This window comes from Kogia breviceps, chromosome 1, assembly GCF_026419965.1.
Source record: "Kogia breviceps isolate mKogBre1 chromosome 1, mKogBre1 haplotype 1, whole genome shotgun sequence".
In the NCBI taxonomy this organism is placed as follows: domain Eukaryota; kingdom Metazoa; phylum Chordata; class Mammalia; order Artiodactyla; family Physeteridae; genus Kogia; species Kogia breviceps.
Window position 1 is genome coordinate 147,321,645 of NC_081310.1, and position 16,163 is coordinate 147,337,807.

Here is a 16,163-nt window from a genome sequence, read left to right on the forward strand (position 1 = left end):
GAGCAGTATAACTTTGTTGTAGGCAAGGCATTGTTTTGAGCTTAAAAAAGAAAAAGGGTGTAAAAGTGTTTGGAAAATGCACAAATACAATCCTACCTGTGGTAAACAGAATAATGCCCTCCTCTCCGCCGCAGCCCTGCCTTGCCAAATATTCATATCCTAATCCCCAGAACTTTCGAATACATTACGTTACCTGGCAAGGGGAAACTAAGGTTGTAGATGGAATTAAGATCAGTAATCAACTGACCTTAAAGAGATTATCCTGGATTATCTGGGTGGGTCCAATGTAATCAGAAGCATCCTTTAAAAGTGTAAGAAGGATGCAGAAAAGTCAGTGTTAGGGTAATGCAGTGTAAGAAAGATTCTACTGCCTATTGCTGGGTTTGGAGATACAAGGGACCAGGAGCCAAGGAAGGCAGGCACCCTCTAAAAGCTGGAAAAGGCAAAGAAATGCATTCTCCTTTAGAGCCTCTAGAAGGAGCCTTGATTTTAGCCCAATGAGACTTACTTCAGACTTCTGACCTCCAGAACTGCAAGGTAATATATTTGTGTTGTTTTAAGCCAAAAAGTTTGTGGTCATTTGTCATACTGGCAATTAGGAAAGTAAGTGAGCAAATTAGAAAATGGATCATTGTTGACATTCTCATTGTCCTTGACATCATCATCATCATCATCATCAAGGCTTTATTTCAAGTATGAGCCTGGGAATGAGATTTCTAGCAATATATAATTTTGGCAAAATTCTCAGAAACTAAACCAGATGGCTATCTCATGAGGCGGTTGCAGAAGGATTTTATCTTTAGGAATGCTATCATATTGTTCCTATGCAAACACTGATAGCATTTTCCACATTATTTATTTATTTTACAAACCCTTTGTTGCCAATACAAAAGTACACTTCAGAGCGAATTGATTTTGGCATATTATTCTTTAAGAAGTTTATCTGGAATATCTTTGTTAACATAGCTAAAAGACCTAAGCCTTAAATTTAGCTCCTCGAATTATAAGCTGTAAAATTTATAGCATATCACTTCACGTCTTTGGCCCTGGTCTCTCTTCTGGTAAAATACTTGATGAGTGAACTAGATAACTCTTTCTTAGAACTCTTCCAGGTTTAAGAATGCTGAGTCTAATTTCTATTTTATATAATGTGAGACCAAGACATAATAGAAGTAAATTTTGTGCCTGAATTCTAATAATTCAGACTTTTGGGGGAATAAGCTTTTAAAATTGAAGTACAATATACGTACAGAAATCTACACAAATCATAAATATAGAGCCTAGTGAATTTTCACAACATGAATACACACACATAACTACCATCTAAATAAGATATAGAACTTTACAGAACCCAGAAACTTCCCCAATGGCTCTCTTGGTCATTTCCCACAAAAGTAACCACTGTTCTGACTTCTATCACCTTATGTTAGTTTTTCATCTTTTTGAACTTTAGAGCAACTTAATTATATAATTTCTACTTCTTTGTACTCGACTTTCAACATGTCTGTGGGATTCATCCATGTGATTGCCTGTAGCTATAACTCATTATTTCTTGCTGCTATGCAGTAATTTTCTTTTTGCTGCTACCCAATATGCTATGACTATATCATACCATAATTTATTTATCTAGTCTATTGTTCTTAGAAATTTGGGCTATTTCCATTTGGACACTATAATAACTTAGATTTTGCTTCTCAAGTTAATCTGTTTGTAAAATAGAAAGCATTTTATTCTACTTTTAATTTATTTTGAACATACATATTTTCCATATTCTGTCCAGCAGAGAGACCTCTAAGAGACAAAGTCAATTGGGCTAGAGCAAGATCAGCTTTCTCTGGATATTGCACCTTATCTGTCTGAAAAGGGATTTTACAGACTCACTTGTTTCTCTGTAGACAAAGAGGAATGAAACAGCTGATTGCTGAGGCCTCTAATAATGCCAGCACTGGATGGTTTGTATGTACAATAAGCATGAGTGCAATAGGAAGGTAGTCTGAACCCACCTGAGGAATTTTCAGACCCCTGGATTTGATATAGTCAATAGGACTGTTTTGTTTTGTGTAATAGAAACCACAGCTTTAGAAAGGAATGACAGACTGCATTACACGGTGAGAAGGGTGTCTCAGTGAACTGAAGGACATAGATAGAACCAAGATATAAGCCACCACAGGATGTCTTTCCATTTCTATCTCCGGTTTTCTTTCCAACGTTCAATACACATGGCAAGTAGGCCTCTTGATTTTCCATGCTGACTCTCTCTTGGTCCTCGTTTCTAGCTTGGGCCACTCAAGACCTGACTTGAATCAAACGTTAGAATTATGGCTTCTGGAAGCCCCAATTTCTGGATGGTGTGAGTTCGAGGAACGACAGGGAATGGTTCCTAGAGAAGGGGTGTTGTTGGCTAAGGTTTGGGAAAACACCCTCCAAGGTGCTTACAATAGACACACAAACTTTGGAGAGGGGCAGCCGACAGTAGTTATTTAAGAAGAGCTACAGGGACTTCCCTGGAGTCCCAGTGGTTGGGACCTTTGCCTTCCAATGCAGGGGCTGTGGGTTGGATCCCTGGTCGGGGAGCTAAGGTCCCACATGCCTCATGCTTCAAGGGCAAAAAGCCAAAACAAAAAACAGAAGCAATATTGTAACAAATTCAATAAAAACTTTTAAAATGGTCCACATCAAAAAAAAAAAGAGCTACAAAGTAGCTCATGAAATTGAGTCAGGCTTTATTACCTAAACTTGCCATATTAAGAAAGGGCTTTATTCTAGCCAAGCCCTAGTCTGCATTCTTTGTCCTGTGGTGTAGGAAAAAGCTCAGCTTTTGAAATCAAATAGGACTAGCTTCAATCCAAGTTCACCACTTCTGGCTGAGTTTCATTGGATAAGTTACCTAACCTCTCTTTGTCCATGTGCCCCATCAGTAAAATGGGAAATAATAATAATGCCCACCTCATAAAGTTACTCTGAGAATTAAAGACAGACATATAAGTATCAAGCACGCTGCCTGGTCCATAAATCTTTTTCCCTACTCTTTTCCAGTGTTAAAGGTGAGGTGGCATATAGTAACGTCGAGGCAGTGGTAGGAATTGGGGTGGAGAGATTGAACTAGAATCAGAAGCCTTGTAATCTGACCCTGGCATCTATAGCTGTGGGGTCTTAGACAAGTCACTAAAACTTACTGGGTCTCATTTTCTTGACAAATGAAAAAGGGGTTTAGGACAGGGTTGTATCAGTGAAGTTATAACTGCTTCTAGAAGTCGGAGAGTTCCCCATAAGTGCTTAGGTGGTGCTGAGTGTGGGAGAGGGCAAATAGCAAGGGAAGTGCAGTTTGGTAGAACTCCCCGACTTCCATCCCTTCTTTTATCTGTTTTATAAATTGAGGTTTTGCATCAGATTTGTTTAGGGGGGGGAAAGTGAGCTGGTTAAAAAATTTAAAAGCATCTTGAAAAATACCAGATGACATGCCCTCTGGAGTCTTTCCTGTTCGAAAACATAGAGGCTCTGCTAAATGCCTTCCATTGTTGGAGCCCAGCTACCTCCAGAGTCAGAAGCAGCCTGGACATTTTCAGCAACCCATTAAGGTGTCTGTCTTGGGACAGCAGGAAAAACAAACCCTACAAAGGGCCATGACTGAAACAGAGGGAGACTCATCCAACTCGTCCAGAAAACAAACCAAACACCCCCTCTCAAAACGCGTTATTAATATAGTAAAGGAAATGTCAGCAGGACCATAAAGATGTCTCTTTCAAAGTGGAGGAACAACCTGGACTCTGCTTTGATGATGGCTTGTGACTTCCCAGCTAACAGAGGACAGCTCAAGAGTGCAAAGCCGTCCTACGTGGTCGTTCTTACCTAAACAGTTGGACCTGTGTGGCAACTGTGAAAACACATGTCTTTCACAAACCCACCATTGACAGGCGTGTCTACATAGAAGGTATTCCACAGGGGATAATGGATCTAGCTTGTGCATTTTGTGCTGTATTGAGCCAGGTAGGAAGCAGGATGAAAAGGAGATTATTCTTGTGATAAGAAATTCATTCTTAGAGCAACAATCACAGGAGGAAAAGTCTCCATTCTTTCTGTAAATGAAGACCATAAGCAGATAATTTATATATTGAAATCAGATATTAATCTACACCAGTAGTTTTCAAACTCTTTTGGAATAGATTTTCTAGCAGAAGCTCAAAAATGTGATGGAGTTGAAAACAGTTTAACAAGAACGTTTATTCTGATTGAAGTAGAGATGAGGGGTAGGGAGGGATAAGCCTGCCTATTCTATACAATCTTCTGCTTTTCTATGCCAGTATCCCTCTTGAGTCAGACCCCAAGGTGCCTCCGTGAATACCTGAGGGCTCCCAGGAACAGTTTGAAAATCACTCACTAGTCCTACCTTCCCTAATTATAGATGACAAAACTAGGCACAGAGAAGCCAAGTGACTTGCTCAGAATTCAGAGCATGATGAAAGGGAAGACCAGGGCTAATCCAGGCCTCTTGATATCCAGCCCAGTGTTCTTGCCATCATATAACACGGAGTCACTTTAACAAGGTGTCTGAAACCATCTGCAGTTCACTTCGTAGGAGTCACACAGTCAGATACAAACTGTTTAGATTCTCAGTGAAGTTTTTTCCCTTCACTTGTCTAAAGGATACTTGGCAGGAAAGAAGGGAGAGAGGAAAGGAGGGAGGTAGGGAAAGAGGAAGGGAGGGAGGGAAGAGAGAATTAAATTTCAACATTAAAAGCACGGGCAACTACCCCACCCTTCCTAGAGTCCCAATCAAAACTATGGATAAGTAATATGCAAGGGGAGAAAACATGGTATCAAAATGGTTCTTTGCTTACTAAATTCAATGACTTCAATGAGCCTTGAAGGAACTAAATGGTCCCAAGGCCCCATCCCTCCATTGTCTCATCCATCCAACTCATAGACTCTTTACAGAGATATCACTTGCGGCTGGGATATGGGGAGTGAATGACCCCAGACTTCAAGAAACTCAGTTTTGAGGAGAAAAGGCATGGCTTGATGCTAAATCTTGTGATGGGAATAGGATGGGGAAAAGAAAGAGACGGAGAGGAAGGGAGAGAGAGGCAGGGGAAGAGAGAAGAGGAGGGGCAAGAATATTATGGTGGTCAGTGGTTGGGGATGAGAAGGAAGAATCCCAGGTAGGCATTACATGTAGGAGGACGGAGCTTAAAAGAGAGTGTTTCCAGGGTCCCACAGGCCCAGAATGGGACGTGTGCCCTGGACTACCAAAGACCAGACTGGCAACCAGCAGGCTGAGAAGATGCTCTTCCAGATCCCAGGACACAAAGGGATCAAAGTTTGTCATTTTCCTTTCCTCCCAGCGACCTCATCTATAAAATGCGATTACAAATATGCTGAAATTTAATATATTAAAAGGAGTTTATTGATCTCCTCACAGTCTATAATGCTAGTATTATGGTCTCTGGTCAGCTGTCTAGATGTGCTAATGCAAAACGTGAAAGAAACATGCTTCCGTGTTTGTTTGGTGGCAGGGCCCACTCTGTATTTCATACTCTAGTCAGACTTTTCACAAACTTATACCACTATGCTAATGTGTGCCTGTCTGGGGTGTGGAGGAAGCACTCCCCAGCTCATCCTTGATAACTTTTGAAGCGTTCATGAGTCAGAAGCAGCAACCCTGCATACATGGGAGTGAACTGCATGTTTCAATAGGTTTAGTATTAAGACGTGGGCTTCAGACTCAGACAGACTGGTATTCAAATCCTAGCTGCCTCTAACCATCTACAGGATCTCTGGACAAGTATGTAACTTTTCTGAGTCCCAGTGGGGATGAGAACAAATGTATCAAACTAATAGGGTTGCTCTGAAAATTACTTGAATTAATACATAAAATGGCCATTAGTACAACAGGCCCATATAAGTGTGAGAAATTCATGTTAGAGCCCCTGGATAGAACTAAGTTATGCAATCAGAAAAAGGATGTTCAATGTTCACCAGGGAAAAAAGGGAACTTTAATGATATTGGTGAGCCAAATAGCATGCCTTCTCCCACTCCGTCACCTTTTTCTAGGCCTGGGAGTAAGATTTCACATTGATTTTCACTGAGGAAAACCACCCAACTGTTTACTTCTCACCAGGACAACATATTTTTTTCTTCCTCCTCTGTGTAGTCAAGTGCAAACAAAATCCAGATTCTAGTCTGTAACAATCGCCATATGGGGTAGGAACTGATTTCCTCTTGGAAAACAATTCTAGAACATTGAGCTTTTGGGTCATTTCCTTGCACTCTGATGACATCATATCCCAACGTGTTTATTTATTCATCTTTAATTATTGCTCTATTGCTCAACAACAATTAGAGGTACTTATGTACTGACTAAACAGAGCATCAGAGAGTTTTTACTAAGGCAGCTTAGGGTGCATGAGATATTTCACATAATTAATGTTTCAATGAATCAACTAAAGTTCATCCAAATGTGACTTCTGAGATCCTCTGTTCTTTTGAATAGATACTTATGAACATGGTTCTGTTTCTCCCCAAAGGCCTGTAACGTGACCCAGCATGGGTGTTCCTTGAATGAGCCATGAGACATATACCTAAACGTGGCATAAATGCATTTGATCTGGACGTGGAGAATACAACAGGCACTTTCTCTTCAATGTGCAGAAGAGTTGTTACATTTCCCTTATTCTACTGTGAATGTCAAATATTTTCCTGCCTCCAAAAACTATAAGTTGTGGCCAGATTTTCACATAATTTTTTTTCATTTATGAAAAGTATAGCTATAGACATAGAAATGTACCCCACTCATTGTTAACATTTTCAAAGAAGAAAAATGAGTTTGATGTGTACATTCCAGTCTGTTTATTCTCTGGTTAATATCCCTCAACAGAGCCTGTCCATACTCATACTTCTTAACCTATTGGTTTGATTATTTAGTTATTATTATCAACGGCAGCTAAAATGGTAAGCGCTAACTTGGGAAATAAAACAGTGTACCAAAGGTGAAATGTATCATAATTTTGAGTACAATAATTTCTTCTCACTTTTGGAGTAATCCTCCTGAAAAATACCAATAACAGTATTTAGTCACAATGGAAATATATATATATATATATATATATATATATATATATATATATATATATTTTTTTTTTTTTTTTTTTTTTTTGCGGTACGCGGGCCTCTCACTGTTATGGCCTCTCCCTTTGCGGAGCGCAGGCTCCGGACGCGCAGGCTCAGCGGCTATGGCTCACGGGCCCAGCCTCTCTGCGTAACGTGGGATCTTCCAGGACCGGGGCACGAACCCGTGTCCCCTGCATCGTCAAGTGGATTCTCAACCACTGCACCACCAGGGAAGCCCGGAAATATATTTTAAAACATAGTAAAAAATGTTCTTGAAAACCTGTATCCAGAACAAATGAGATCTGTCATTTTTAAGCTCTGTTCTCTCAGTTCTACAGAAAACATTGTAGAGATTGGTTCTCTTGACAAGATATATATTCTGCAGCCTGTATTTCTCCTCAAAGGTTTCAAACTAGCTCTTAATGTCTTCAAGTGTACTGTCTTTTGCATATGCATTCTCCTTATTTCATTTAATGTAAGCCTTGCCTGAATGCTTTTCCCAATTATCAGGTTACTAAAGATCATATTTCTCTGGGGCTGATCTTTCTAGTCATTTGTATCTCTCAGGACTCTTGGTTGAAAATGACAGAATCCCAACCTGATCTACTTTAAGCAATAAAAGAATATTTACTGGCTCACTAGCCAATGTCTAGGAAGAGCAGGGGTGAAGCTGGCTCAGGAAAGACTGGATCCAAGGAATCAGATACTCCTATCTGTCTCTCATCTCAGCTTTCTGGTTTTATAGCCACAGGCGAATCCAGATTTATACTGCAGTAACACATCTAGAAACACAAGAGAGCTTTTTTGTCTGCTCCATATTAGAAAAATTTTGTGGAAGGATGAGGACTGGCCTCGCTGTGTCATCTGCCTATCCTTGGACCAGTCTCTGTGGTCTGAGTGTGAAGCACTCTAGTGGGCATGCCCATAAGACTCGTATAGTTAGTGAGAAGGGACATATTTCCTCCAAATTAAGAGGAGCAATTTTGGACATACAAAACAATACATGCCCATGATCCTTTCATGTGAGGGCATAATGCTAATAGATCACTCCTTTCTGGGTCATTCCTTATATTATCTTATGCTCAATAATATTGAGAAGCAATAATTACTGTCATGTTCTTTTAAGGAGACTGAATTGAATTGTGTCTACATGAAAAAGACTGTGGATTTTAAGTTGGGCGCACAATTTTAAATCATTATCTCAAAACCACAACTAGCAAAAATGCAGCTTGGCAAGGTATCACTCTTCCAGCAAGCCCCAGTGAAAACAGTAGCCTTTCATTAAATAAACACAGCATTCACAGGAGACCCAGTCTCCTAGCCTGCTGATCTCTGACTGTCCTCACCAATGGAGTCATTATCCACATGCAGAAACCAAACAAAACCTAGTTACACATGTAACTCATTTGTTATCCAAATCTTCACATTCAGCAATTATCAGTTACTTGTTGACAGACTGATTGATAAAAGTTCCAAAAGGATTAGCATTCATTTCTTTCAGGTTGTTTTGTTTTGTTTTGTTTTGTTTTGTTTTTAATAAACTCTGTCATGCAGCAGGGCTCTCTCCTCACTACATTTTTGTGTCTTTACGTCCAGATCCTGGAAACTGCAGGCAGTTTCAGGGAGCCCTGCTTTACATCATTACTGCTTATCACAAAACAAGAACAAATACATTTCTGTGTAGATCAGAGAATGTAAATGAACATTAAGCTCACATTACTTAAGGTGGAAACTATGCCATCAAAATTGAAAAGAAAGGGTCAGCCTTCACATAGTGTCCAGGATCCCAGTAGTATTAGCACAACGAATGGGGTCTGAACCACCATAGTACATTAGCAGTTGGCATCCATTTGGAGGAAAGATGATGGGACAAAGCCAGGGCATGAGCCAACTGCTATGAAACAGAACACAGGTGGAGCCACCGGGGATCCCAGCTCTGCTTCTTATTAATAGTGGAATCTTGAGCAAGTTTCTTAGCCTTCATAAGCCACAGTTTCCTCAGTTGAAAATGGTACTTATAGTTGGATTGTTCCAGCATTAATATGACAATGTAAGTATGACATTTAGCAAAGTGTTCAATCACTGAAGTGGCAATAGTTAAGCCCTAAATAAAGCCCTAAATGATATTAAGATCAGAGTAATAAGGTTTTTCTGCAGCAGAGAACAAGCCACATGCCCTTTATCTAATGGTCTGTACAGGATGGACTGTGAAAAAAGAGAAGCATTAGATAATAGCCCTGCCCTCAGAGGGTTTATCGTCTAGCTGGGGGGGGGGGCGGGGCAAAGGGAATACACACACATGAAATAACAACAGAACAATACTCAACAGCCAAAAATATAAAATTACAGATGCTGACTGTGCATATGAAAGTAGTTTAGAACAGAGGGTGGGTCTTGAAAGCTGGGATAATAGCTTCTAAAATATACACACTGCAATGGCACAGATGCTGTCAGTTTTGTCCATTGTTCTATCCATTGCACCTAGACCAGTGCCTGGCTCTTAGTGGGTGGTCAATAAATATCTATCTAGTGAATAGATGAATGAATTGTTTAAATAATTAGTGGGAACGCTCTGGACTTGGAATGAGAAAACCTGGTTGGGATCCCTGCTCAATAGCTCTGTATCACTGGAGAACTTCCTTAACCTCTCTGAACCTCAATTGCCTTATCTGTAAAATGGCTATCTAATCCCCACCCACCACGTGGGTTTGTCATACAAATAAATAACATATTTTCTGTGAAAGGCACTGATCCACAGCGGGCACTTGACAAATGGCAGGAAAAATGTAGTTGTAAGGAGGAACTGGAACCTTAAGGATGGAACACAAATTCGGATAAGTAGAAAGAAAGCAATTTTAATGCTGCATTTACCCCTATGTCCCTTAACTTGGGCTCCAAAACCAGTAAGGGTGTCCACGGAATAACAAGATGGAAGACTGTTTTTCTTTCCCTCCATGGTAACCAACAGCTCATGCTTCGTTGCTGTTAACAAGATCAATAAACTTGGCACATTCAGAAATCGACAATTAACCCCTTTTACAACAACACTTAAAGTCACAGGCCTCTCTATTTTATATGGCTAAGCAGGCTGCTGAGCATGTGGTTTTTATTATTGCCCTCCCCACCTTAAAAAGAAAAAAAAAGACTACTAATAATTTAACACCTTATAGAACCTGTCCCTCTCTTAATGATTTTGCTGGGAAGCCCTGTGCACTGCAGCTGTCTTTGCAAGGGCCACCTCCACGTCCATGCTGCTTGGGGGAACTATATTATCTTTGGTCCTGCTTACCTTTCTAAATGTTTTATGGTTTACAGCTGTGGTGAAAAGCATTCTGGGGTCAGCAGAGATTTATTCTCCTTTTTAATGTTTTTACTAGGCTGAATAAACACAGTCTCGAGAAATGAAACCTCTGGCCATGTTGGGAATATGGAAACCTGGGCTCCACTCTGTAATGGCAGCTCTTTTGTGACTGACGCTTGTAACAACGGGTGCCATTGTCAGCTTTGAATGGGACGGCGGTCAGGAGCCCTCAGTGGGTTCCAGAGCACCCACCACATGAGCGTCTGTGTCACAACCCTACCTGAAATCGCCTTCCTTTTTGCTGGATCCCATTAACACCTGTAGGAAAATGCTGCGCTTCAAGGGCTCTGGAGAGTCTGGAAGGCTGAGAATGCATAACTGATACTATTTCTTTGGCGATTTTATATCCAGCATGTGCTCACTTAAATATTTTTGGCAAATGAACCTAGATAAAGTGAGTTTTTTCCCCAAATTCAAACGAACCCTTAATTTTTATGAGCTTTGTAAAACTTCAGCAAAACAATTTCTTTAAAAGGAAAAAAAAAAGTATTTCCTTAAGCTTGCTCATTCCGTTGATTTTGGCTAAGACTGTTCACAGAATTACTCGTATGCTCTGAGAAAGATTATTCATATAGTGATTTGGAGCTGGGTGGAATCAGAAAGTATTATAAATCTCTTCACATGACACTCCTGCAAACTGTGCCAGGCTGGGACTAAAACAGGCTTGGAAGCCAACAGGCAGCACCTGCACAGCCCACTACAAGGCAAACGCTGGCCTATCATTTGACCTTCTCAAGGTGTCTCCAAATTCGGCTTCAAAGTCAGACGCATAAAGAGCTTTGTCTTGTTGCAGGGCTTTGGGGGTAATTAGCAAGCATGTCATCTTTGCAGACATACCATCTGGCAGCTTTGGAGAAACTGACATGCCTGGCTCATTTCTTTGTTTTGCATTGCTTTTCTCTTCATAAGAACAGTGTAAAGGCCTGTCCATGAACTGGCTCTTAGAGCCACATCTGGCTCATACTAATGAGAGTTGCTGTGGATGCTGCCACTCAGATGATTTCAGGCTACTGTTCTGGGCTCTGCTCTGCTCTAAATGTATAGTCATGTTCCTAAGATATCACAAGTTTGCAGATATTATGTTATTGAAACAATTATTTCAATAGAAAAAATACTTGGGAGTTAGGCACTTTCACACTTAACAACAGTGATTTTTTTTCCTTGTAGGAATGTCAATAATAAAGGTTTCCTTTATAGCCCAAGTAGTTGAGGGGCCAGGATAAAGCTATAAAGCCTAAACACCATGCAAATCCAGACTGATGATATAGAGCTTTCGCTCAGGAGACCAACATTTCTTCTTTGATCATACTTGGCCTCATATACAGCACGGTGATTCTCAGTCATTCTCATTATCTTTATCATCCATTGTTATGAAGAATAAAGTACAATGCCACCCAAACAAAGCAAATGGGTATCTACGGACTAGTTCTTTTTCTACGCATGTCGATAATTACAATAGTAGATCTCATAGTGTGAGTCCCTTTCCCTGTACACTCAAGTTAACATCTGAGCTGGGAACACTCAAACTCTAAGAGAAATGTCAGTACTTCTTTGTCCTTTCTTGCCAAGTAGACTCACAGTCCTTTGGTCAAGTACTTTTACAGAGACCGAGCTTCATGCATCTAAGGCAAGAATTTTCCTTGGGAATTCCCTGGCGGTCCAAGGGTTAGGACTCCGTGCTTTCACTGCCAAGGGCACAGGTTCGATGCCTGGTCAGGGAGCTAAGATTCTACAAGCCGTGTGGGGCGGCCAAAACACAAGAATTTTCTTCACCCCATCACATTTCTCGAGGGATAACTTAGTGAGGGTGCACATTAGCTGTTCCTGACTTTTCCCGCCTTTAAATAGTTTCCCCAACCCATTCCCTTAATTTCAGAGGCTTTCCTGGTCATGTCAGTTATTGGAAGACATAGTGAGTATGATGTTCCTCATTCTCGCCCATTATTCTCATCCGTCTCTCTGTCATTCCAACCACGTTCTCTTTGTTCCCTCCAAGTTCCAGAGAAGAAGTTTCTCTCTCCCTAGTGACATCTAACCCCTCCACCTGTCCTGGGTAGCTTTTCTCTTCCCATTACCTCCAGGATTTTAACCCCACAATGGTTGTTTTTGCCCCTTAGTGTCTTCAAAGACCTCTTCCAGAAATGGTCAGATCTTCCTAAAGACACGCACAGTCTTACTTCTCCTGAGCCCAATTTTCCTCCTTTCACTCACAAACATTTCAAATGTGACCTCTACTGTCATTACCTCCAGTAACTTCTCACTGTGTTTGTTTCTTTCTTTTTCTTTTTTTAAAATTTTGGCCACATCGCACAGTTTGCAGGATCTCAGCTCCCATCAAGGATTGAACCCGGGCCACGGCAGTGAAAGTGCTGAGTCCTAACCACTAGACCACTAGGGAACTCCCAGTGTTTCTTCTTGATTACTGTACATAAGGCACCATTCTTCCTCTGAAGCGATCTCTCGATGGCCAACCACAATTTTGGTTTCTAAATGCACAATCTTAGGCTCCACTCACTTTCCTTTGAAACACTCTGTTTATCCCCTACTCCCCAAAAGCTCTCTCTCTCCCCCATGGTTTCTATGATCTTGTACTTTCCTGGTTTTTCTTCTAAATCTCTAATAACTTTTCCCCTCCTGTACTCATCTCCTATACCCCCTCCCAATGATGAGTGTCACTTAATGCTCAAACCTTGCTCTTCCATTCCTCCTTCTGGTCATGCTGTTGGGAAGGTCCTTGGAATTCACTTATCTCTCAATCTGATTGTCTTCAAGACCCATCCTTTTTTCCCTCTAGTATAATTGCATTTGGATGTACAAACCATCACCTGGGTCAGTTCCAGTCCTCAGGAAGCAGATGCTAAGATGAAGTTAAAAGTACAAGAGATTTATTGGGGGTGTTGTTTGTGGATGAAAAAGGGGAAAAGAGTAAAACACACAGAGAGGGGCTTCAGATTGCGATGCAGTCCTGACATCTTAGTAAAGAGAGGGGGTGGGAAGGAGGATTAGGAAGGAAGAGCATCAGACCAAGGTGCAGCTCTGAGTCTGGGCCAGCCCAGTGGACAGCCCCAGAGCACTGACTGCCTATCAGAGGAGGCCAACGTGGGACCGAAAGGCTCAGCTCTATCACCCCTTCGGAGCTTAGTCACTGGTTGATTGTGAGCTGCCCGGGGAGAGTGTGACCTTGCTTGCGTGCTATGGCAGATGCCCAAGGCACTAGAGCTGGAGGCTGTCAGCTAATTGCAATTCTTACAGCAGGTTCTGCATTTCTTACAGCAGGCTCTCTCTCAAAAGGAAATCTCAAACACAATCCATGCAAAACTAAGCTTTTCCTTCCTCCTCTCCCACCTTATAAGTTTTCAAATGATCCCATCTCTGCCTTTGGTATCAGCATTCTTCCATCTTCCAAACCAGATAACTTCAAGTGATCTTTGGTTTTTCCAATATCCTTACTGCTTATATCCAATTTGGAACTCTGAAATTCTTCTAAAATGCTTCTCAGCATTATCAATCCATCTTTCTTCTCAGTGCCCCTATTCCGTAAAGACTGCATATTGATTAAACTTGCTTATTGTTCTCCCTGGCTCATCTTTCTCACTCACCCCCTAAATGTTGTGGTTTCCCAGGATTCAGTCCTTAACTCTTGTCTCCTATCACACAACAGGCTCATCCTCGATGACTTTATCCATTAATCAACCTCTACTGAAATACTCATGACTCCAAAATTTTTTATCTCCAGGCCCAGTTCTGTCCAGAACTCTAAATCAGTGTTTCTCAGACTTGAGTGTTATATGCTCTGCTTTCAAAAGGGAAAAAAATTATTGTCTACCCTAGCATTATTTTATTAAACATGTGATATATGTGCTAACATAAAACTAAGTATAAACTTTTGGTAATAGTTTGGTTTCCTTCCAGACTTTTTTCTACACATATTTTACATAGTTGAGATCATATTATGTATATGTGTATGTTGTATCTTGTTTCTGATTCTTGACATTAGAGCACAAGCATTTTCTTAGTCAATAAAACTCTTCATGCACATTATTATTATTATTATTATTTTTGTGGTACGCGGGCCTCTCACTGCTGTGGCCTCTCCCACCGCGGAGCACAGGCTCCGGACGCGCAGGCTCAGCGGCCATGGCTCAGGGGCCCAGCCGCTCCGCGGCATGTGGGATCTTCCTGGACCAGGGCACGAACCCGTGTCCCCTGCATCGGCAGGTGGACTCTCAACCACTGCGCCACCAGGGAAGCCTCACATTATTTTTTCATTGGCACATTTCATTCTGTAGATGTGTCACAATTAATCTATTTTATAATGATGTCTAATGTTAAATAATAAAGCAATAAATCACTCTGTACGTAAAGTTTCATCCAAATTAAAGAGTATTTCCTCAGAATGGATTTCCAGAAATGGTAAAGTATGTATCTTCATTTCAGTGATGAGAAAACCTAGGTTCTAGGAATTTGAATAATTTCCCCAAGGCCATCCAGCCTGTAAAGGTAAGGAATGAAAAGGGAAATCTCAGCCCTAAGTTATTTGTATTGGGTCAGGCTACCCCTGCAGGGTCATGAAGGGATGCTGTCCTAGGATTCTTTAGGGGGTAGAAGGCCTGGGAGCTACAAAGGGATAACTTACAATCTAATTCCCTTAAAACTTCAGCATGATTTGGGATTCAGATGTGTAGGTACAGGTAGCACGAGAATCAGAGGATTAGGAGTAACCTACTATTTTCTCAGGGTGTATTTGTGCTGTAGTTACATTTGCATCAGTATTACTGTCTTGGTCTTGTCCGGGCTTGGAAAGGCTGCAGGGGTCCTTCATGACTGAGCTCTAATACCCAGTCTTTTAAAAAGGATATGAGCTCTTACTTAAAGTTAAACAAATGGTGCCATGCAGCTGTATCTGTAGCTTGTCCTCCATCCGTACCCTTGGCCCAGAGCTGCTGCAGTTAGGAGATATCTGATGCTCTTACCCCCAAAGTCATGGCACCTCTGCCTTTATCCAGGGAGAGATCTAGTTCTTGTTTGGACCCTAACCAAGAAGTGACTTTTCCGGCCAAAGAGAGTTAAAAATGCCCCTCTTTTTGCTACAACATGAAGAAAGGAATGGGTGGGGTGTGCAGTTCACAGAGACAGAGCATTCAGCCATGTAACAATTCTTAAATGAGAAAATAAAAGGAGGCATCTAGGGTTTTATAGAATGTGATGATAGCAAGTGATTTAGAAGAAAATTTAAAAATAGGCCAGGGTTTCTCAGCCTCCGCACTACTGACATTTGAGCTGGATAATTCTTTATTGTGGGGCTGTCCTGTGCATTGTAGTGGTTTAGCAGCATTCCTGCACTCTACCTACCAGATGCCACTAGCACCCCTCTCCAGTCATGACAATCAAAACTGTCTCCAGACAATGTCAAAGTCTTCTGAGGGTCAAAATCACCCCTGTTGAGAATCACTGAAATAAACTAATAGTTTCCAAAAAAGAAAGTAGCCAATCCCAATGTGGGAGGCAAATAAAAAGAAAGTTATTTGACATGGAAGATATGCAAAACATCTTTTGAGCAGAGGACTTCAAATCAGATAAGAACAGAAGGTCCTCCTTTAGTCACCCCAGCTAAGGGTCTTCTCCAGAGCATGGCTTCTGCCAATCTTAACAAAAGTCCTCCTGGAATTAACAAAAATTCCAAGATTGTTTCTA

At 41.1% G+C, this 16,163-nt stretch overlaps 1 protein-coding gene across 2 annotated transcripts in view; it reads right to left on the minus strand.

Annotated features, from left to right (window-relative positions):
• Positions 1–16,163, minus strand: part of ROR1 (receptor tyrosine kinase like orphan receptor 1) — a 400,273-nt gene that overhangs the window by 83,142 nt on the left and 300,968 nt on the right. The window lies entirely within an intron of this gene.